The sequence below is a fragment of the Lucilia sericata genome, unplaced genomic scaffold, assembly GCF_015586225.1.
Source record: "Lucilia sericata isolate MDLA Ls3-8-SP2 unplaced genomic scaffold, ASM1558622v1 Contig000178F_arrow, whole genome shotgun sequence".
NCBI classification, from domain to species: domain Eukaryota; kingdom Metazoa; phylum Arthropoda; class Insecta; order Diptera; family Calliphoridae; genus Lucilia; species Lucilia sericata.
In genome coordinates, this window is record NW_023994206.1 from 174061 (window position 1) to 200341 (window position 26281).

The following is a 26281-nucleotide window of genomic DNA, read 5'->3' on the forward strand; positions in this document are numbered from 1 at the left end:
TTCGATCCGCTAATCTTATGTTGGGTAATTCACCTTTTATATCCGAAGGACAACTAAAGGACGGCAAATTACCTGATATAGAAGGTAAAACAAAAGCCGAAGTTTCCAAAACAATACCTCTAGCCAATGGGGAATCTATTCGAATAACACAACATTTCTTCGAAGAAGTAGAAGCTTCTTTATGAACTCCGGAAATCGTTACATTCGTTGAATGTGAGGAAAGTCGCAATTGACTACGCAAATGTTCCGAAATGAAAGAAGTTTCCGATGCTGGGTCAATTAAGGCTCTCGCTGGATACGTCCTATCTTTATAAAGAATCGAAACCATAGCCGTTCCCAATAATACAGACGAATTCTGTGAAATATGGAAGACTTGACGATTCAAATTAGCCAAAGCTGCGGCCGAAGTAGCTGGCTCTTGCGAATTTGAGTCAGACGAATTGACAATGGGTGCTTCTCTCGGTGAAGCAATGTATGGTGTCTTTTCTTACAAATGGAACAACTATGTTCGCTCTTACAGTCTTTAACCTTATAGGTAGGCGCGAAACAATTACACAGCAATGGTGTTTCTTCACTGTATTGTACCTTTCAGAAACTGACATTTTCTTAAACTGACGGCAAAAACGTGGTAAATGACCCGGTTTGTGACATAGAATACAAGCACTCAAAGAACTTGTAGTAGAAACGTGAGCCTTTACTTTCCGTTCTGTCCCTTTTTTGTCAGTACCGGAACTCGTAAGGTCGCGAATGCAGCCCAGAGTTTGAATTCGCTCAGTTAAAAACATATCTAAATCTTTCCATAAAGGCAGTTTTATCCTTAACGGTCTGTTCCCAAAGAGTCACTGTCTGAGAAGGCAGTCTTTGAATACAAATGAAAACTATAATTGGGTCCCAATTTTCGGTAGGAATTTCATAAATAGACATTGCTGCTAGAAAACCATTAACTCCGCGTTGTAAAGTCTTCAAAGTTAAATTAGTTTCCGTTACAATCGTCTCCAAACTGAACAATTGATTGTTCACTAACATGCGCGGATTCTCATACATATACCTCAAGTTCTTCCACGCGATATCAAAACCTTGATTAGTCAACGGACATTTCCATACAATCTCTCTCGCCTCCTTATCAGTTCTCTTTACCAAATAGCATAAACGTTCTATATTACTAAGTCGTTTGTTATTGATATATAAAAAAGGTCCCTAAACGTAGGCCAGGAAAGATAATCCCCACTAAACATGTCAGTGTCACAAGGTGGGAGAGGTAAATTATGACAAATATTGTCGAAATTCAAATCATTATCCGCCTTAGGTTTTGATTTAGCCTGAAGTTCGACAATCTTAAAATCGATTAATTTCGAACAACGCGCATACACGTCCATGATAACGTGATATTTACTTTCGACTGCTTGTATATCATCAGGCTCAGTGTCATCAGATAATTGAAGATCATCCATACACTTATCAAAAGCTTTTTTCACTTTTTCCCACAACATTTTCAATTCACTTTGTAGGACTTTAAAATAATATACGTGTCGATTTTCTCCGCGAAGTTCATTAAAATTAACTTCAAATTTGACAACCATGTCCGCATCGCGAGTGAAATGTTCTAGAATGTTTTCCAAAGATACTGTATTAAGTCAATTTGACCGACCGTAGGGTGACTTTTGTTTCAATTGCAAAAGATGAAGAAGAAGCAGACAAAATTTCGATAACCAAACAAATTACCGAAATAAATTTGCGAGCAATAAAAAAATTTGCAAAAAAAATTAAAAAATTAAAAATAAAAACAAATCAATAATAAAAACAAGTAAGAGTGCTATATTCGGCTGTGCCGAATCTTATATACCCTTCACCACAGTGTATTTAAAAAATATCAATTCTATAAAATTTTACTTTATTTCATTTTCCCGTTTATATCATTATTATAGCAATAGAAAAACGAAGAAGAACGCTAAACGAAATAAACACACAAAAAAAAAAAAAAAAAACAAATACTCATGGCAGTAAAACCAACAGACATTCAAACATACGAAACGAAATACACAAAAAACAAAACAAAATACACAACGCAATTAAACCCTCAGACATCCAAACATACGAAACGGAATACACCAAAAAACAAAAACAATATACACAAGGCAATGAAACATACGAAACGAAATACTCAAAAAAAAAAGCAACATAAAAATACATGAAACCAACAGGCATCCAAACATACGAAACTGAATGCACCAAGAAACAAAAACAATATAAATAATGAAACGAAATACTCAATGAATAAGCAGTGTTGTTGTTGTTGCTTATATCAAAGCATGAAAAAATTGTCTTTTTTATGAAATTTTCAGAGGTTGTCTCGGATTTTTGCTCATATCTCCGGTATTTATGGACCGATTTTGCTGATTTTAAATAGCGATCTTCCCGAAAGCACGTCTAACAGAATTATTGAAGATTCGGATCTCGCCGATATCTGGGGTCCTCTAAAAACTGATTTCAACAAACATACAGACAGACGGACATGGTTTAATCGACTCCGCTATCTATAAGGATCCAGAATATATATACTTTATAGGGTCGGAAAATTATATTATAGAAATTACAAACGGAATGACAAACTTATATATACCCTTCTCACGAAGGTGAAGGATAAAAAGGTAAAAACAATGGAATTATTAACAAAATTATTGTAAGTGTATTCACATATGTTGTGACACAGTAGTTGCCGTCACTTTTATTTTAAAAAACACCATTACACTTTTATTAACTAATTCACAAATTTCTTTTATATTATTTCTCTTTGTCAATCCTTAATTTTCATTATATTTATTTATTTATTTAATTTATTTTTATTTTATTGGCACGCAGATTTTTTAAATTTTATTTTCTTTAATTATGGCTGTCCGTCCATAAAAACAAACACAGCCTTAATAAAAAGGTATTGATCATGAAATGTCAAAAGGGTACTGTATAAACACTGTTTGACTAAGGGTTGTATTTTATAACTTTGACAAATTAATTCACAATAAGAATTGATTCACGGTAATGAAATTCCCTTACAAATGTCAAACAATCAAAATAACCAACTTGTTGTTTTCTTTTACATATGTACTTATTAAAAACACACATATGTTTATACACTCTTATATATGTTTAATTGTTTTTCCTTTTTTCCAAAAAACACTACCACTTTTAAAATCAATTTACTAACCTTGTTTTCCAACGTTTTTCTTCCACAATGCACAGTGGGGCAGAATGGAATTTTTTTGGAAATAAATCTGGCATTTCTAAACGGCTGATCCGATCGGGATAAAATTTGGCGTGAGCGTAGCCAAGGAGTATTCGAGTTTAAGTTTTGAAGATGAACCCTGCAGATGCCCCAGGGACGGCGCTGTGGCGGCTCAAAGTAGGGTACCTACGACATGTAAAATTTTTAAACTCGTGCCATTTTTTTGTTTTTCACCCAAATACAAAGATTTTTATATTTTCTGAAAGCGCTCGACGAGATCTTGAAAAAACATGCTTGGACATATTACTTATCTCTTATTATCAGAGTTATAGGCATTTAAAAATTTAGTGATACAAAATTTACCATACTTTGGTCCGCCTTTTTTTTGAATACCGGGCGTAATTTTCAACCAAATGGACTCAATTTTTTCTTATTAGTTAGACATCAAAATTTCCAATAATATACAAAAAATTTCAGATCAATATCATTTACAGATCCAAAAATATACGTTTTTTAATTTAAAAATTCAACAAATTTTAGATTTTTGCCGTTTTTTTACCAAAAATGTGTCTCTCCTCTCTTATTAATAAAATAAAATTTCCTTTAAGAACATATAACAATTTTATAATTTTCTAAAAGGTATCTTTACGCAGAACTTTGTGCGACATGTTCTAAAATCCCAAAGCTGGGATCAGAAAACTGAAAGCAGTTTTGGAAACCTCAATATGTTTTCTATTTACTCCAAAAGTATTTTCCCAGCCCTGAAAGAAATATGGACCTTATGGGCAAAAAAGTAAAAATCCCATTTTTGGGATTTTCATTCCTATTTTTGGGAATTGCGGGATGCCCTTTGACCTTTTCAATTTTTTTTTGCATTTTCTTATTTGAAATGACAAATTTAACAAGCGTTGAAAATTTCATTGAGTGTTGTTCATAAATAAAGATTTTGTCTTATATTACATATTTGTTTAATTTCTAAAAATTTTAATAGGGTCGCAGATAGCTACAACAATTTAGTCCATATTTATCTCTTAATATCATTTTATAGTTAGATATGGAAATTCTCGACCCTTTACAAAAAATTTCAAGCCAATATCTCAATTACATTCAAAAATATGTTCATTTAAACCTGTGTCCTTTAATTTCATCTTTTTCATATTTTAGTATTGAGTATGACAGAACATACATTTGGTGTTGAATAAAATATTTGGACAATTTTTAAAAATTATTTAGTTAATTATTTTATTAAAGACTATAACATTGTATATACAATAAAAAAATTATAATTTTATTATGAGCCACGCACAACAACACCTAAATCACCCCACACAAACCACCTTTCCCGCCCACCGAAATATAAAACACAATTTAATACAATATCATCAGTTAGTATAATAGCTTTTTTTATTTGAACTGTTTATCTTAAACATAATACAATTAATTCTTATAACCTACTTATATAGTTAATTCCTAACACTACTTATTTTCTATAAAATAATCTGTCATATCGGTATACATATCCAGAAGGTAATATAAGTCCTTTAAATCTTCCCTGCTTTGAGATGATAGAGCTTCATAACAAATCCATCTTTTTCGCATAGTTGAAAGTGATTGCCTGGAGCATTTTCTTGAGCTGAATAGTTGAACATGCTTAAAATCTCGATTCCTCGCTTCCTGGGCTTCTTCTGTTAACTCTCCAAGTGGAAGAATATTCGATTCAATTATTATTTGACCATGACACAATACTTTGTGTACTGTTGGTGTTAGTTCCCTCCATGGATACCGAGATACAAGTAATTTAGAAATTTCAGATGTATATTCCCCAAATCGATTTCCATTAATTTTATGTTTACTATTCAGTACCATTAAAATAATGTTAACTCTTCGAAGCAACTCCTTGTCGATTCCAGTTATTTTTGAAGTAATTTAAAAATCACGAAAAAACCTTCTCGCCGTATTACCGTCATTTGTACTACCGCAACTTGGAAGTGGTTTGTCGATGTTTAATCCCATCTGAATTTTAAATTCTTCTTGGATTCTCCTTTTTTTGCAGCTCTCAGTTCTTTCAATTCTTCATTATTTTTTGTTGATTAAGTAAGATTCTCTGGCACACTTCTATATTTGAGGTCGTATGTTATGTGTAAAAAGTAATCCAAAAATCGTATTCTGGCAGGATGTGGTGAAATTCCGAAAGACAGGACTTCTTCATTAATACTTCTGCTTTTGTTTATATTTGAGAATTGCGACTTTTTCTCATTACATATTGAGCATCTCCAGAAGGAAGAAGTTTCTGTTATGGCATTGCTGACCTTTCCATCAATCATTGTTAAGCTTAGCTGATATGATACGTTAATAGAGAATTCCTTTATTTTTATGCAAATGGGCTCCAGTGCATTTATTTCATCTTTTAAATATTCCACTAAATCTTTTGTTATTTTCTTTGACTCCTTTATATATTCAAATCCAATGGGTCTACAAAAATTTTTTGAACCCGGAGTTGTATTGATCCATATATCTTCAAATGAATTTCCGATGCTTGACGATGATGGATTAAGGCAATATGAACGAATTCGTAATGGCACTAATGATGACATAAATACACTTTTGTAGTCTGCTAATGTCCGACTTCCACAAGCTTGTTTGTATTCTGGAAGTGCTGATAAACCGTCACATCCCCACTTACACATTAAGACAACATCACAGTTATGAATTTTTCTTAGTTGGTCTTCTGAAAAGTCTGACACAATTCTTGATGCTGTGTTTTCGAGCAATTATGATATATCAATACAAGCTTCCACATCATTAACAGCAATAGGTGATGGTAGGATAGTTTGTTTTTTTTCCTGGATCGCCTTGTATGATGGTAATATATTGTGTCCTTTTTCATGCAGAGCTTTCCTTAATATTTGGTACTTATTTCGACTGAGATCCAGTTCCAACATAAGCGCTATTGCTTCCTCTTCAGTAAAATTTGATTGTGATGTTGGAGTTGGTATACTTTCCACAATTCGCTTAAGTCGTTTTGGTGATGCATTAGGAAGAATAGTTGCAATATGTACGGCATCCATAGGTTGGTTTTCCTTTTTCAGCATTTCGTTAAATGTATCAGCAATTTCCTCATTTGAGATTGAAAAAAGTTTTTGTGTGACCCTCTTTTTTTTACCTTGAACATAAGTCTTCGTATGACTTGCAAGGTGCTCCTGTTGATGTGTTGTAAGTTGATATTTCCGTAGTAGTTTCCATCCAACTACAAAATTTTAATCGAAATTTCTTTTGATTTCCATACAGACTTACTTTTTACATCAAAAAGTTTTCAATTTTTGATATGCCTGTTTTGTCTACTTTTCTACTATATGTAGTTTTTATATAATTTGAAATGTCTTCAATTCTTTCTGGCCCTTTTGAAGATACACTCCATAAAACGGAACACAACTCTTCGTACTTTAATGTAATCTTCATTGTAGATTTATTAAATATGGTAGTTAAAATCTAAGAAGTTTACTTATATACCAATTCTTGTCATTTCCGATACAGGTATTCCAAAGTAAAAAATTACGAATTGTCTACCTATTAACATTTAGGACTATATTACTATAACCTGTAATTCAGTCATTAATATTTCTTATTAGTGAATGAATCGAAATTATCATTACCTGTATATTTTTACCTGCATGATCATAAACGAAACAGAACGAAATGATCTCTCGAAAAAATTCAGGTAAAAAATAGTTATAAATTTTTGAAAATTTAAGCCTATTATGCTTAAATTATGCTTTCAATTATAAGGATAAGCAAACAAATAGAAAATAGATAAATATAAGATTTAAATATGTTCTGTCATATTTAATACTAAAATATGAAAAATATGAAATTAAAGGATACAGGTTTAAATGAACATATTTTTCAATGTAATTGAGATATTGGCTTGAAAATTTTTGTAAAGAATCGAGAATTTCCATATCTAACTAAAAAAGATATTAAGGGATAAATATGGACTAAATTGTTGTAGCTATCTGCGACCCTATTAAAATTTTGATATAAATCATAGTTTTAGAAATTAAACAAATATGTAATATATGACAAAATCTTTATTTATGAACAAAACTCAATGAAATTTTCAACGCTTGTTAAATTTGTCATTTCAAATAAGAAAATGCAAAAAAAAAATTGAAAAGGTCAAAGGGCATCCCGCAATTCCCAAAAATAGGAATGAAAATCCCAAAAATGGGATTTTTTACTTTTTTGCCCATAGGGTCCACATTTCTTTCAGGGCTGGGAAAATACTTTTGGAGTAAATAGAAAACATATTGAGGTTTCCAAAACTGCTTTCAGTTTTCTGATCCCAGCTTTGGGATTTTAGAACATGTCGCCCAAAGTTGAAGTTTTGATAAAAAAATAGGTCATATTCGGAAGGACGCAGTGGCAACATTTTTTTACACTAAAGCGTTCTGCGTAAAGAAAACTATAAAATTGTTATATGTTCTTAAAGAAAATTTTATTTTATTAATAAAAGAGTTAAGACACATTTTTGGTAAAAAAACGGCAAAAATCTAAAATTTTTTGAATTTTTAAATTAAAAAACGTATATTTTTGGATCTGTAAATGATATTGATCTAAAATTTTTTGTATATTATTGGAAATTTTGTTGTCTAACTAACAAGAAAAAATTGGGTTCATCTTCAAAACTTAAACTCGAATACTCCTTGGCTACGCTCACGCCAAATTTTATCCCGATCGGATCAGCCGTTTAGAAATGCCAGATTTATTTCCAAAAAATTTCCATTCTGCCCCACTGTGCAATGTTGTTAAAGGGCTGATATATTCCTTGTCAAAGAGATTTCCTTTAATTTGGCAATATAAAATCTTTGTAATTTTTATCCGGTCCGAAGGAACAATGTTTCGGCGTCAAATCCGACAGGGTTCAAACCAAATAACAAAAAATAAAAAGAAAACAAAGATTTATATTTTAAAATCAAAAATAGAGAATAAATATCAACTTTATTAATTTACCTTAGTAAATCGCAAAAAAGAACTATTTGCAGAAAAGCAAATGTCGGCTTCTAAAAGACGAATGAAACTTAAAAACTAATTTTCTATTGGTGGCAAACAATATTTAAGATATCGTTATCGGTTTACTCGTTAGTTGTATCATAGTTTTCCAACAAAGATGTAAACTAAAGGTAGTGTATTACAATGTAATACACTTAAAGAAAAATATCCGCTCAATCTTTTTTAACAAATCTCTGTCTTGTGGTCATTTTCCATCCTATTGGAAGCAGAGTTTTATTATTCCTCTCTTTAAAAATGGGAATCGTCGCTGTATTGAAAATTATATAGGGATTGTTAAATTGTGTGTTATTCCGAAATTATTTGAGAAAATTGTAACTGATAAACTGATCCATATGTTAGGAAATATTGTTTCTCCTTACCAACATGGCTTTTTCAAGGGACGATCGACATCGACGAATTTACTTGAATTAACTAATCACATTTTTCGAGCTTTCTCCAGTGGCTACCAGACTGATGTCGTTTATACTGACTTCAGCAAGGCTTTTGACACTGTTAATCATGACCTCTTATTGTTTAAATTGGATTTAATTGGTTTTCCTCCTCGTTTACTTAGTTGGATTTCATCATATTTAAAAAATCGAACGCAACAAGTATTGTTTAAGAATTTTAGATCTAAGGATATTTTCGTTACTTCAGGTGTCCCTCAGGGCAGTCACTTGGGCCCAATTATATTTGTCTTATACATGAATGATCTTGCCTCCGTTGTTAAATCTTCGAGGATATTGATGTACGCTGATGATGTAAAACTTGGTATTTTAATAATATATCGGACTGTGTTTTATTACAGGATGACATTAATTTTCTATCTGGTTGGTGTTATTCTAATAATATGTCTCTTAATATGAAGAAGTGTAAAAAACTGTCTTTCTATAGATCTACTCATATTAGCTGTGACTACTTTATAGGTTCCTATCCGTTGGAAAATGTATCTTTTAATAATTTGGGTGTCATACTTGATCATAAATTGAACTTCAATCTGCAAGTATCTTCTTGTGTTAATAAAGCTAAATCGCTATTAGGATTTATGAAAAGGTGGTCTAGGGAATGTAATGACCCATACGTAACTAAAAATTTATTTACTTATCTGGTCAGACCAGTTCTGGAATATGCCTCTGTTGTTTGGTCCCCAAATTATAGTTGTTATATTGATAGTATTGAATCTGTTCAAAAGCAATTTCTCTTGTTTGCTCTTCGTGGATTAAGATGGAGTCCTACGGATTCGTTACCACCATATGAACATCGTTTACAATAAATTAATTTGCCTACTCTTCGGAAAAGAAGATTAGTTTTAGGGGTTTCCTTTATGGTTAAACTTATTAATGGTGACATTGATTCAATGAATTTACTCCGTGAAATTTCTTTTAATGTTCCTAATCGATTTACAAGGAACTTCGTACCTATAAGATTAAATTTGTGTCGCTATAACTATGAAGAATTTAATCCTTTTCACAGTCTCTGCTCACAAATAAATAATCATTATAAATATTTCTCGCTATCCGATCCTATATATAGAATTAAACAAATTTTGCTTCGCGAATTTTCTGTCCAGTGATATATATCCTATCCTATATTCCTGCTGATGTCAAATGTTCCTGTTTCCTGCTGATTTCCTTCACTATTAACTGCATTCTTTAAGTTCTTTGATAGGTTAAAGAACTAGTTTTCTGCCGATAATCATTTACATCTAATTTTCTATGTTCCTGTGCTCCTGCTTAATCTTCCGGTTATGTTATGTTTGTTCCTGTGTTCCTGCCTATAAAACCCACTATCTTCTTTCGTTCCTGTTTTGCTGAAATTTGTGCTGTTCCTGCAGTGTTCGCTTCTAATCTACTATGTTCCTGTCTAAACTTAGTTATGTCATTTTTGTCCCTGGTTCCTGCCGATTTCCGATTTCTTCTCCTGTTTTAATGAAATGAAATTTGATTTGTTCCTGTGTTCCTGCTGATGTTAAATATACTTGTTCTTTAATAACTTCCGCCATGTTCCTGCTGATGTTACTTGCCATCCTTCCAATAACGTCCTGTTTTCCTGCCAATTATTACCTTTTTTAAATACTTGCTGTATTCCTGCTGTCCCTGCTTTCCGTTTTCCTGTTCCTGCTACTGTTATACATTATGCTCCAGCGTTCCTGTTAAGATCATAATTGATTAGTTATTAGTTATTCTTGAGTTCCTGATAATTTCCCTGTTTTTATCGTGTTTCAATTATATCTTCTTTTCATTTCCTGTACGTGTACTGAAGTCCTGTTTGTATTTTTTTTATTTACTTTTTATTTTTTCAATGCCATTTTTTTTCATTTCACTTTATATTCTCTTAAATTTTATAATTTTTATATTCAGACTTTTACTTTCTACTATGTAACCTTTTTAATATTTTTAAATTTTTACTTTGATTATAATTATTATTTCTTTATATTACAATATTTCTTAAAATTTTTTCGTAATCATATATCTTTTGTTGTTAATATAAATATTATTATTCATTGGTATAATTATTATTAATATGAATATTATTATTATACCCTACACCACTTCAGTGGGGAGGGTATATTGGGTTTGTGCTGATGTTTGTAACGCACAATAATATTGGTCCTATACCCACCTTAAAGTATACCAATCGGCTCAGAATCATTTTCTGAGTCGATTTAGCTATGTCCGTCCGTCTGTCCGCCCGTCCGTCCATGTAAACCTTGTAATCAAACTACAGGTCGCAATTTTGAAGATAATTCAATGAAATTTGGCACATGATCTTTTATAGTACCGTAGACGAAGCCTATTGAAAATGGTTAACATCGGTCCATTATTTCACCAAGCCCTCATACAACTGAACCCCCGAATAGGGCTTTTAAACTTTTTAATCAAACTACAGGTCGCAATTTTGGAGATAATTCAATGAAATTTGGCACATGATATTTTATGGTACCGTAGACAAAGTCTATTAAAAATTGTTAACATCGGTCCATTATTTCACCTAGCCCCCATACAACTGAAACCCCGAATAGGGCTTTTAAACTTTGTAATCAAACTACAGGTCGCAATTTTGGAGATAATTCAATGAAATTTGGCACATCTTTTATGGTACCGTAAACGAAGCCAGTTGAAAATGGTTTACATCGGTCCATTATTTCACCTAGCCCCCATACAACATAACCCGCCGAATAGGGCTTTTAAGTTCATAATTATGTTTAATATACTCATATCTCGAAAAAAAGCTGCAAAAACCAAGTTCTATACAAGATTTGATGCCCTCACGAATTCCATAATAATAGGTCCTCATATGACCCTAGCCCCTATGAAAAGCCCCCATCAAAATTTCACTTAAATGTCCACAATTTTATTCAACAATAAACGGCTTAAGTATGTATATCTGAGGCAAGGTAAAATTCAATTTAAATGCTCTATTATGGCAAATAAATCACATTATATTTTTGTCAAAGGTGTAGGGTATTATATGGTCGGCCTCGCCCGACTATAATTTCTTACTTGTTCATTATTATAATTATTATTATTGTTATATATTATAACCAATTTTTTCCCAGCTGATGTATATTTACTGTAGCTGTGTAAATAAATAAATAAATTAAATAGTTCGTACTTAAACAACTAGAATGTATGAAGTAAATTTACCCCAATTTTTAAATCCGTTTCTGCAATTTAGATCACCACAATTATTTTAATTCCAAATCCCGCTTTTTAATCTCTTGGATCCCGCTTTTATTCAAAAACCATCTAGTAAATTTAGAAATTTTTGTATAAAAATAATTCGAAAGAAATATTCTAGTATTTTTTTAATAACTTTTCAAAATATGGATAAATGTAGACATCCACTTTGAAATAAAAATCTTTCAGTTCGATTTATAAACTTACAGTCTTATGCAAAAACGATTATTAAGTTAACAATTTTCATTAAAACCTGTTTTTATATTTAAAAAGTGTGTAGTAAATAGTGTTTATAAACCGATTAACAGAAACTACGGAGTACAACTGCAGCACAGCAGCATTTGTGTTCGTGTAGTCTGCTGTCTTCAATGCATTATGTAGATATATAAAATGGAAATTTACAATTTCAGACAATCAGGAAATTAGTAAAAAGTTGGCATTAAACCAGTAAAAAATTAGCTATTTTACTTGATAGTCCTGGACATACCATTTTCTATTGATATAGATCCATTATATACTCAATGGTCAATTTATCCCTCATATGACAACTTCCGTATAATTAACGAATCAATAATATCTTCAGATCTGTATAAGTTTTATGGTCATTTCTAAAATGTCGAACGACATTCGAAGACATTTAAAGTCATAATTATCCCTATAATTGGTGCTAAGTTTAATTTTGGCAACTTTACTTTCAAAGATAATTCCAAAAAACCGGGGAGTTCGAACGCTAGAAATTTCTGTAGAAATATTGGTATATTTAACGAAATTATGAGCTCAAAAGCATTACTTAAATATTTTCCGCACACTTCGTCTTTAGCATAATAGAAGCCCATGTATTAAATTTTGTTAAATTATCTTGGTAGACCTTGTCATGGGAATGCCCATATCTATACTAAAAAGTGCAAATATCTTATTTAGTAATTCATCTATATATATAAAATTCTAACGTTACTGACTGACTGACTGACTGACTGATTCACTGACTGATTCATCATCGCACAGCCTAAACGGTTGAAGCTAAAGAGCTGAAATTTGGACAGGAGATTGGTCTCCCGCCAAATAGATCCACTAAGACGGGATTTTTGGAAATTCGAATGTTTAGGGGGCAAAAAGGGTAAAAACGGGTAAATTCGGTAACCTTATATCTCCTAAACTAGAAAAGATACAAAAACAGTTTAAAGCTTATCGCCGTTCATTTAAAAAATAAACGGACAGGTGTCTGGTACTTTTTTAAAATTCGGCCCCTTTAGGGAATAAACGGGTAAAAACTGTATTTTGGTACTTTTTTCGCACCCCATGTATCTTTTAAACCAGTGCACATTCAAAAAATATTTTTGACTCCTTTATAACTTAACGAAAAAACAAAAATATGAATTTAGTACTTTTTGGATATTCGGACGTTTAAGGGGTTAAAATTGTACCTATTTTTGGTACTTTTTTCATAAAACATTGTTTTTGGTTTATTAACTTATACATATGAATACATAATAACGGGCTCCCACTACGATGTTGCAACTTTTTGGAATAGAATTTTAATGGGGAGGAAAAAAGTACCAAAAGGGGTAAAAACGGGAAATTTGATTTTATTCAACCAGAATGATCCAATTTAAATAAAATTTTTAAATTTAGAAACACTAAATATCCTAATGGGGTGTTATTTGGAACCCCGGTACCAAGTGATATTTTTTGGTACTTTTCATTCTCCAACTGGTCCTTTTTGAGTTTTCTATGATATTGAAATACAAACATGAAATTAATAATAAAGGGACTTTTCGCTACTTTTTCGTTCTACACAGGTACTTTTTTGAGTTTTCTTTAAAATTAAACCTAGAAACATGAAATTAAGCATGTAGAGCTCGGAGTAAATGAGAATCTATAAAATGGGACTTTTTTTTACTTTTTCGTTCTTCAAAAGGTACTTTTTGAATTTTCTATAATATTGAACCTAGAAACATGAAATTAAGCATCTAGAGACCGGAGTAAATGAAAATCTATAAAAGGGGACTTTTTGGTACTTTTTCGTCCTTCGACTGGTACTTTTTGAGTTTTCTATAAAATTTAACCTAAAAACATGAAATTAAGCATGTAGAGCCCGGAGTAAATGAGAATCTATAAAAGGGGACTTTTTGGTACTTTTTCGTCCTTCGACTGGTACTTTTTGAGTTTTCTATAAAATTTAACCTAGAAACATGAATTTAAGCATGTAGAGCCCAGAGTAAATGAGAATCTATAATAGGGGACTTTTTGGTACTTTTTCGTCCTTCGACTGGTACTTTTTGAGTTTTCTATAAAATTTAACCTAGAAACATGAAATTAAGCATGTAGAGCCCAGAGTAAATGAGAATCTATAATAGGGGACTTTTTGGTACTTTTTCGTTATTCGACTGGTACTTTTTGAGTTTTCTATAAAATTTAACCTAGAAACATGAAATTAAGCATGTAGAGCCCTTAGTAAATGAGAATCTATAAAAGGGGACTATTTGGTACTTTTTCGTCTTTCAACTGGTACTTTTTGAGTTTTCTATAAAATTTAACCTAGAAACATGAAATTAAGCATGTAGAGCCCTTAGTAAATGAGAATCTATAAAAGGGGACTTTTTGGTACCTTTTCGTCCTTCGACTGGTACTTTTTGAGTTTTCTATAAAATTTAACCTAGAAACATGAAATTAATCATGTAGAGCCCTTAGTAAATGAGAATCTATAACTGGGGACTTTTTGGTACTTTTTCGTCTTTCGACTGATACTTTTTGTGTTTTCTATAAAATTTAACCTAGAAACATGAAATTAAGCATGTATAGCCCGGAGTAAATGAGAATCTATAAAAGGGGACTTTTTGGAACTTTTTCGTTTTTCGACTGGTACTTTTTGAGTTTTCTATAAAATTTAACATAGAAACATGAATTTAAGCATGTAGAGCCCAGAGTAAATGAGAATCTATAAAAGGGGACTTTTTGGTACTTTTTCGTCCTTCGACTGGTACTTTTTGAGTTTTCTATAAAATTTAACCTAGAAACATGAAATTAAGCATGTAGAGCCCTTAGTAAATGAGAATCTATAAAAGGGGACTTTTTGGTACCTTTTCGTCCTTCGACTGGTACTTTTTGAGTTTTCTATAAAATTTAACCTAGAAACATGAAATTAAGCATGTAGAGCCCTTAGTAAATGAGAATCTATAAAAGGGGACTTTTTGGTACTTTTTCGTCTTTCGACTGGTACTTTTTGAGTTTTCTATAAAATTTAACCTAGAAACCTGAAATTAAGCATGTAGAGCCCGGAGTAAATGAGAATCTATAAAAGGGGACATGCGGAATCCTTAGTTAATGAGAATCTATAAAAGGGGACTTTTTGGTACTTTTTCGTTCTTCGACTGGTACTTTTTGATTTTTCTATAAAATTGAACCTAAAAACATGAAATTAAGCATATAGAGCCCGGAGTAAATTGGAAACTATAAAAGAGGACTTTTTTGTTCTTCGATTGGTACTTTTTGATTTTTCTATAAAATTTAACATAGAAACATGAAATTAAGCATGTAGAGCCCGGAGTAAATAAGAATCTATAAAAGGAGACTTTTTTGTACTTTTTCATTCTTCGACTGGTACTTTTTTCAGTTTTTTATAAAATTTAACCTAGAAACATAAAATTAAGCATGTAGAGCCTGGAGTAAATTAGAATCTATAAAAGGGGACTTTTTGGTACTTTATCGTACTTCGACTGGTACTTTTTGAGTTTTCAATAAAATTAAACCTAGAAACATGAAATTAAGCATGCAGAGGCCTTAGTTAATGAAAATCTATAAAAGTGAACTTTTTGGCACTTTTTCGTCCTTCGATTGGTACTTTTTGAGTTTTCTATAAAATTCAACCTAAAAACATGAAATTAAGCATATAGAGCCCGGAGTAAATGAGAATCTATAAAAGTGGACTTTTAAGTACTTAAAATTGAGTACTCATATACAATCATCATTTCTTCAAATTAGGGAATTACCAATATTTAAAAATTTGTAATCTTTGTAAAACATATTATTTTTTCCTTGCTAAATGAAGAGCCAACATATTTCTCATTCTATAAAAACCCTCGCAAACAAAGTAGCGGGTAATAAGCTAGTAATACATATTTCGCAAAATTACATTTTTCAACTAAATATTATAATATTTTAAAGATTTCCAAACATTTCGGTTAACCGGTTTAACGGATTTTTTTATACTCGGTTAAGCGGCAAACCGGTTTTATAGAAATGGTCAATTTTCGGTTAACCGAAAACCCGTTTTTTCCAAAAGTCGGTTTTTATAAACACTAGTAGTAATGCAATGATAACTTTAAAAATCGTTTTTGCATAAGGCAGTTAGTGTGCTAAAAATCATATTAAGTGACAAGTGAAAATTAACTTTTTGGATCCGTGACTTTGAACTTATAAAGCTGTGCTTTTTTGCCTAGTGAGATGCATGAAAAGTATCAATCCAATTCTATCACCAGTATTTTAAGTCCTCGACCCAATAGATAATTAAATGTATCCTCACTTATAGTAACTGCGTATCTGACCGTCAGAACCCACTTACATATATTTAACAATTAGCAGAACAAAGTATTTCCCTTAGTGTTCCCATTTTGTTTTGTTTTATTTTTTTAACTGATATTTCATAGTGATTTTATTGGATTTTCCGGATACACCCACAATTTAGATTTACATATGTACAGTTAATCTCAAAAATAAGTATACAGAAATACTGACAATTGGTTTTATTTAAAAAAGGATATTATTTTTTCAAAAATCAAAAAAGTAACACATTTATTAATTAAAAACAAATATGATAATTATTATTCACTACTTTTTCCGGGTTATTTTGGTTACTTGAGTTCTCATTTAAGGTGTAGTTAAATAGGTGCAAAATTTACGTCACAAAAGTAAGTATACAGATAATTTCAATATGTATTTGGCTTAATGATATTAACAAAATTCATGAAAATTTTACCTGTTTGAATGTAATTATTTTATAATATTAAAATATTCTGTACACAATAACATGGAAAAAATTCACGTTTTGTTCCGAAAAATTTAAATTTTTGGTAATTGATCTGAATATTATTTATAGGAGCATTTTTTCCTATTTAAGAACATCTGACTATTTAAACCCCCGGAGTTTTGGATCGGATATTCAATAATATCCCTCGTTTGTTCATTATGATACATTGGAAGACGATATTTCAACTTTTAAATTAATTGTTTCTTTACAATAATTACAATCCATTGCGGAACATTGCCGTTTTTAACATAGTATAGCGTTCATATTCGATACTTAACGGCTATTTCCTAAAATTTATATCTTAAAATGCGATATTAATAATATTTGTACTAGTATCCATTAATTAAAACAAGTTTTTTGGTTCCAATCATCCATTACACACTTCTAAATACTACCAATAATCGTCAAATGGTGACCATGTCAATAACTTACACTTCATATCGGTTCTGAAATTGGTTGATTTGGTAAGATTTTTATATTAAATCAGGCACAATTAGTGGTATGAATACGAATTGAACAATTTTGAACACGGATACATCTTAATTTTTTGCTAGAACAAATTAAATGTCCGATACATAAAACATGGTTATTGTCTCGAGTATATCAGGATATGATTGGTAGCATTATTGTATTCTTTGGAAATCGGAGGATTTGAAAAACCTGATTAAATTAAAGGAAATATATAGAATTATCCAGTTTTTCAAGTTTATGTTGTAAGTCTTAAGAAATCAGAGTTAAATTTTGGGGTTTTAGGAACGTACTGTGTTCAAAATGGCCAAATCCATGCATATAACATTAATTTCTAAATAACAACTCTTTTCAAAAGTTAAAAATTCTATTTCCAATGCATCATTTGGAGGGTTCAATGACCACCAGATCCAAAATCCGGGGTCTAAAGTGGAAAAAAATCGTAGAAATGAGAAAAAACTGTTCTACTAATTAATTCCGGAGCCAATCGGCCCAAATTTCAGGATTTCGGAACTAAAAGTAGATTTTTTCCAAGTTATTGTGTAAAAAATATTTTATTAAAAAGTAATTATATTAATACAAGTAAAATTTTCATAAATTTTGTTAATATCATTAAACCAAATATATACTGAAATGAAGTATACTTACTTTTGTGACGTAAATTTTGCACCTTTTTAACTTTAGCTTAAAATGAGAACTCAAAGAACCAAAATATGAAGAAAAAAGTAGTGAATAATAATTATCATAATTGTTTTTAATAAATAAATGTGTTACTTTCTTGTTTTTTGAAAAAATAATATGTTTTTTTTTAAATAAAACCAATCGTTAGTATTTCTGTATACTTATTTTTGTGATTAACTGTATGTATGCTGTATAAAAATTTTATTTATACAGATTTTTTAATAACAGACCCAACAATACCCAAAATTCAAAACTGACATTAAAATCACATCAGGTTCACATTAGGTTTTCATGTCATGTTTATCTTACCTTTATTAATTGAAATTCAATCCTTAAGAATAGTATGCCTTGGTCTCAGGGCTAAAAATTTGTTGCCCTGTGTAATTTTTTCATACAAATTTCATAGACATTTATCAATACGCGAATGTTATATAATCACAACCAATGAAATTATACCGGAATAACGTTCAACCCAAGAATGTTAAAGTAAAGATAACGCCTTGTGCGTGATTTACCGTTACTTTTTTAGCCAGTTAATGTAATTAAAGTAATTTTCTGAAGGTGACCTTATATGGGAGGTTAGGATCAATTATGGACTGATCGTCATAAATTTTGGTGAAGAGATTTTGGCTTATGTAAAATTTATTAATGCAAAATTTTATTGCTATACTCTTATTTTTAAAGTAGTTATGACTGTTAAAGCTGTTTTTGGGGGCCACTTGTATGGGGGTTATGCGAAAACGTGGACCGACATTGCCCATTTTCAATACCAAACCTTATCTATAGGAAATTTGTGTAAAATTTTAACCCTCTAGTTCTTTCCGTTCGGACCCGATCGTGTTTTCAACAGACAGGCGGACGGACATGGCTAGATCGTCTTAGAATTTAAAACTTACTTTTGTGGGTCTATGACCAACATTTCGATGTGTTACAAATGGAATGACAAAAACAATATACCCCCATCTTTTTTGATAGTCGGTATAAAAATATAAAATGATATAAAAGTGCGGTAAAAAGGATCCGATCCGGTATGCCGTAAAAGGAAACATCAGGGTGATATTACTCATCAAATTTACTGAGGAGGACCTTATATGAGAGGTAGGGTGAATTATTGACCGTTTTTCATAATTTTTTTTAGACCGATTTTGGTTTATATAAATCATTTTGACATAGAATATGACTCCCGGACACATGAAATTTGTAGGATGATTTCCTATAAAAATTTTTTAGGTTTTGGCTTACTTATGTTAAATTTCATCTCTATACTCAGAGTTGCCAATTTAGCGCTTTTGGCGCCGGATTTAACACCTTTTAACATCCCAAAAGTCGCATTTTTTCCTCTTAGCGCTTTTTTGGAAAAAGGCGCCAAATCAGCGCCTTTTACCAATTTTGTTTTTGAAGATGAAAAATCTTTTGTAATAATTTGGAGTCGTAAATTATTCTAGTGGAACAATAAAAATAAAACAGATAAATTTTGGACAGTACACTGCTATAAAAATTTATTAAAGTTCCGTTTACTAAACTTTCCATATTATAAATAATTCAAAGATCTTTAACTAAAATAAGAAATATTCACCCCTATCGCCAAAAGTAGTGAAATTTGTGTTCTCCTTAAATTTTCATTGCCTTCGACTGGAAAATTGATTTTGTTCCTAATAGCTTTTAATTGATTTTATAAACAAATTCACAACAAGGGACATTTTTCACGCACAAAAAGTGAAATGGAGTAAATTAAGTTAATTAAAATATGAACTTAAAATTAAAATTGCATGTCTTAAAAACTATTGATATTTTAATGTGACAGAAACAAAAAATCCACATTTATTTTGATCACAAAAAATGTTGATTCTTAAGAGATCTTGATCGATGCACTATGGTTCAGACTACCACTTTCTTTGGCCAAAGCTATTTATTTTGATGTCGCATATTAAAAAATTTTTCAATGCAGGGCCCAAATTACATACATATGGCATACGATATCGATCGAAATCTCAATAGAAGCTAAATGGAGATTTCGATCGATATCGTATGCCATAATTTGGTCCCAGTATTGTAGGCCATACTTCGAAGCTACAGCAAATGTATTTGGTGGATTTTAATTTTCCTATGGTGTGAAAATTTTTACATTTGCTGTGCCAAACGATATCTTTTCTTGCTGAGATAAATTTTGACAATTTTCACTGATTAATCCTGAAAATTTAACACATCCAATAAAAATAAACATTTTATATGTCCTTTATTAATTTTATAAATGAATCTTTTTAATATGAAATGGAATGAATTGTAAATGTTTAATTTATTGTTTTTCATTTATTTTCTGTATTGTAAATTTTTTCTTTTCATTTTTCAGAAATTTATGTAGCCCAATGAGCTATAAAATTGTATTCACCTCATATCTATCAAAAATTCACTTCTACCAGTAAATTGCTATCGTTTGGCACACACTCTTAAAAAAAACAAATTAATAAATTGATCTTGGAAATGAAAGATAAAAGAAAGTACTTTAATAATTAACGTAAAAAGTTGACCCAAAACATTGTGGGGGTACGAAAAAAATTGAAGTTTGGTATAACATTTACAATCACGAGCTTCGTGATAAAAAAATGCGAACTCTTGTCGCAAACTGGGTAATTTTATTCCAACTGGCATTTTTGGAACTCGAAAAAAGTAAAAAAAAGTCGAAAAAAGTCGGAAAAGGTCGAAAAAAGTCGAAAAGTCGACTTTTAATAAAATGAAAAAAATTACGTACATCAATACACAACATACCTGGGTATGTCATACAAATTATATGGCAGTTTCATCTTTTTTTAAATTTCTAGTGTGTAATATATATAATTATTAAAACTAATTTAATAAAACTTCTGTACAAATAAATTGAATATTTTTTGACCACATACCATTAAATTTTAGTCATTTTTTAAAGTTTTCTCATTGTTTTTCTATTAACAAAAATATTATATGCAAAAAACCTTAAGAAAAACCTCTACATAATGTATAATGTACATCATAAAGAATTTGACTCTTAGACGGAAAAAGATAATTGAACAAGTTTTTTTCTATATTATTAATTAAGGTATATAAAATCGATTAGCATTAAAGAATTTGTTTTTGTGTTCGTTTGTAGGCTATTTGTTTGTAAAAAAAGATTGTTAGGTCATGGTCAAAAATGAAAATTAAATATTCAAACTTAAATATTTTTGTTTATATATGAACAAAATTATTATAATAAGCATAATTTTGCTTATTATAATAATGCATATACAATGAAAAACATTTGTCTCAGCGAAATCAGTCCACATTTATAACTGTTACAGGGTCCAAAATTATTTCATATGCAAATTTATGGACAATGACACATTACTCTGTATTTTAAACAAAATTTGTTGTTTCCCAGTAAAAACTTAACTCCCAAAGTAAATAGAAAAGTAAGTAGAATTCGAAGGAAAGACTACTTCCTTTTCTACTACAAAGAGTACTTATATTTATTCGTGATGTCCCAAAAGAAATCCTTTATTTTTCGGCTGATAATAAGTTGTTTTGTAAGTTGAGTTATTTCTAGAACAAATAAAAAGCCGACACAGACAGGGGTTGAACTTGGAACCTTTCGGCAGCTAGTTCGCCACACACTCTCTACACCACCGCTTAGCTGTCTTATTGTGCGTCAAATAATGGTTTTCACATATAAATAATATTTTCTTTTCTGTTTGTCTAAAAATAGACATTTGCTAAAGCGTAATAAAAAAAAGAAACAAATTGAAAAAAGCAACGGTTTTTATTTTTTTAGATTTTACCTACAAAGTAAGTCATTAAAAAAGTAGTTCATAGTCGCCTAAAAAGCGAAGTTTTTCCTGGGTTAGTTCAAATTTTTTTTCATAAGATACAAGAATATATATAACTCCAATAATAAAACTTAAAATTTATAACGAAACTTAATTTTTATCCGATAACTGACATATGATTGTAATGCATACCCGGGTATGTTGGGTATTGACGTAGGAGGTAAAAGTAGAAAATCGGTCATAAATCGGTTTTAAAAGTATATATCCAACTAGTTTTTGACAATTTTATAGACAACATTACTCTGAAAGAATACCCCAAGTCGATACGATATACAGATCTCGAGATATATAATTTTGAAAATGAAAAACATACCCGGGTAAGTGGGTATTGACATAACGGTTAAAGTAATTATCTGAAAGGGGCCTTATATGGGGGGTAGGGTAAATTTTGGACCCGATTATATCATTTTGGAAATTACTTATGTTAAATTACTCGTATTTTAAATTTAAAGTCGTTTTTGGGGACGTTGAAGGGGACCTTATAGGTAGGGTCAATTATGGACGGATCCACATAAAATTCGGTAGAGTGAGCAAATTTCATTGCTATACTCGTATTTTTAAGCCAGTAATGAGGGTTAAAGTCATTTTCTGAAGGGGACCTTATAAGGGGGATAGGGTAATTATCAATATAAAATTTGGTAGAATTTTTGACTTGCATGAAACTTATGTGTGTCGAATTTCATCGCTATATTCGTATTTTTAAGCCAGTAATGAGCGTTAATGTCATTTTTGGAAGGGGACCTTATATGGGGGGTACGGTCAATTATGAACCGATCCACATAAAATTTGATAGAGAGTTTGGCTCACATGGAACTTGTATGTGCAAAATTTCATCGCTATGCTCTTATTTTTAAGACAGTAATTAGTGTTAAAGTCATTTTCTGAAGGGGACCTTATAAGGGGGGGTAGTAATGGACCGACCCTTATAAAATTTGGTAGTGAGATTTTGGCTCATATGAAACTTATTAATGTCGAATTTCATCGCTATACTCGTACCTTTGAAACAGATATGCCCGTTTAAGCTCTTTTTCGGACGTCCACTTGTATGGGGGCTATCCGAAATCGTGGACCGATATTGCCCATTTTCTATACCAAACAAACCTTACCAATAGAAAATATTTGTGGAAAATTTCAACCCTCTAGCTCATTCCGTTCGGACTCTATCGTGCTTTCAGACAGACGGACGGACATGGCTAGATCGTCTTAGAATTTAATAAGGACCCAGAATATATATACTTTTGTGGGTATATGACCAATATTTCGATGTGTTAAACGGAATGACAAAATCAATATACCCCCATCTTTTTTGATGGTGGGTATAAAAAATAAACGCTTTCCAATTGTCTTGCTTGTTATTATAGTTAACAGTAAACTGGAATGTTTACTGTGTACTATAGAAAAATAACTAAAAATATTGTAAAGTGTCTTTAACCCGAAATATAGATGCTCAAAGTTGCTCCTTTTAAAAATAAAATAATTTTCTTGTAATATTCCTGAAGCGGCATATTAATTTTGAATGCGTATATCTTGGTAAATATTTCAGATATTTATGTAGTTCAGTGTATTATAATTTAATACTTGTCCTTTAGACAAAAGCTCAATTTCAAAGGTTTTATTTTTTACTCTAAGAAAAAATAATAGGGGCTTTTTTTAATCACTGGATTTATTTTATTTCAAGAAAAAAGCCATCTTTGGAGGCTGAAATTTAGTTTTGGTCATCATTATCTGAAAATACACTGTATATGCTAATAGAAGGTCAAAGAAAAATTAATTTTAGTGCAAAAATGGCGGTTCTGCAGCTAAAAGAAGTAAATCCAAATTGCATTTATTAAATCCAACAAAAATAGTTGGATTTAGCTAATTTCAATATGGCAATGCTTTGTATTCATAGAACAAAACGAAAATAATTTTAAAATAAATTAATTTGTTTTTTTTTTTTGCTATTCACCAATAGATGGCAAATATTTTTTAAAATGTGTAAAAATAGGAAAATAAACAAAAGTCATTAACTAAAATATTTCACACATGATATTTCAGTGCAAATATCAATTTTTGCAACAAATTGTTACAAATTTTATGGAAAATTTACAATTTTAATATTAAATTTTGAAATAACTCCATCTGTCGGCCGCTGCTGACATTGTGATTTGAAATTTGTTTAGCCTGCTGCTAATATTAGCAGCATTTTTTAAACAATTGGATTTTTTAAATCCAAATTTTAGTTCTTCCACTGTACGGCAAAAGGTTTTAATCGAGGCTAAACAAATTTCAAATCATAATGTTAGCAGCGGCCAACATATGGAGTTATTTCAAAATTTAATATTAAAATTATAAATTTTCCATAATAGTTGTAACAATTTGTTGCAAAAATTGGTATTTGCACTGAAATATCATGTGTGCAATATTTTAGGTATAGGATTTTTTTATTTTACTATTTTTACACATTTTAAATAATATTTGCCATCTATTGGTGAATAGCAAAATAAAATAAATAAATTAATTTATTTATTTTAAAATTATTTTGGTTTTGTTCTATGAATACAAAGCATTGCCATATTGAAATTAGCTAAATCTAACTATTTTTTTGCATTTAATAAATCCAAATTTAATTTACTTCTTTTAGCTACAGAACCGCCATTTTTTGCACTAAATTTCAGCCTCCAAAGATGGTTTTTTTCTTGAAATAACATAAATCCAAAATAAATCAAGTGATTAAAAAAGCCCCTATTAATAATAACAAGTAAGAGTGCTATATTCGGCTGTGCCGAATCTTATATACCCTTTACCATAGTGTATTTAAAAATATTAATTTTATAAAATTTAAATTTATTTTATTTTCCCGATTATATCATAAAATTAACAACAACAACGCTAAACGAAATAAACACACAAAAAACCAAATACACAAGGCAGTAAAACCAACAGACATCCAAACATACGAAACGAAATAAACAAAAACAAAATACACAACGCAATGAAACCAACAGACATCCAAACATACGAAACTGAATACACCAAAAAACAAAAACAATATACACAAGGCAATGAAACACACATACATCTAAACATATATACGAAACGAAATACTAAAAAAAACAAAATACACAACGCAATGAATAAGCAGTGTTGTTGTTGCTTATTTATCAAAGCATGAAAAACATTTTCTTTTTTATGAAATTTTCAGAGTTTGTCTCGGGTTTTTGCTTATTATATCTCCGTGGAGTCTTCAGAAAACTGATTTCAACAGACAGACAGACAGACGGGCATGGCTTAATCCACTCCGCTATATATACGGATTCAGAATATATATACTTTATAGGGTCGGAAAATTATATTTTGGAAATTACAAACGGAATGACAAACTTATATATACCATTCTCACGAAGGTGAAGGGTATAAAATATATTTAAAAATTATAATTTTAATGGAATAAATCGAATGACTGCAGCCAATTACAGTTATCAAATTATTACCCTTGCATAGGAAATTCTCTATAGAAACATATATATGAAAATTGGCTGCGACGTTTTGCGAGCTTCAGAAATATTCAAAAAAATTAGAGAGTCCTATAGAATTTAATATGTTTTTTAAAATTAAGTGTAAACTAACATTAGGGTATACATAAATTTTGGCCTTGGCACCATGTATTAAGCCACAATTACTGCTGTTAAAAAACAATTACTTAAGCCAATCAGGGGTCATGCTTCATTTAAAAAATAAAATTTTCTGTTTATTTCCAGATTTAAATTCATTGATTATAAATTTATTTTTTTCTTTGTAAAAAACGCGTTATTTATATTTTATTTTAAATTTTAATGAGAGTATATTTGCGAAAAATTATAGAAGAGCATGCACTAAAACTGTAATGCTGAGCATTTGAGACAAATCGGATAATACTAACCCGTTTCAAACAGTCTCTAAACGTTGAAAATGTGTTTAAATAGAAAAATGGGCTACAAATATTTAAATTTTACATTTTCTTATGAATAAATCGTAATCTGTATCAAATTGTCTTTCTAAAAATATATAAAAATTCAAAATCTATAGCAAAAATTTTGAGATATATGCGACCAAAAATTAAATTTTTATTCAATATGTACTTGTAAAAATGGGCGTGGAAGCAGTCTTATCGTGCTGATTATTATGTGGAGCGTTTGGCCAATTGTGTGCTAACTGTAACTAAAATTAGAACACAATATCACTAAGATTTGATTAATGTCGTTTTAAAAGTGACAAATGTCTCACTGTGGGACATTGTGTTCGAAACAACCATTTTCCTATATTATTATTCAAAACTTTTTGCGGTTTACCATTTTAA

At 30.5% G+C, this 26281-nt stretch overlaps 1 protein-coding gene across 3 annotated transcripts in view; it reads left to right on the top strand.

The window, feature by feature from the left end:
- LOC119601614 (protein trapped in endoderm-1) overlaps positions 1-26281 on the top strand; it is a 294851-nt gene that overhangs the window by 19197 nt on the left and 249373 nt on the right. The window lies entirely within an intron of this gene.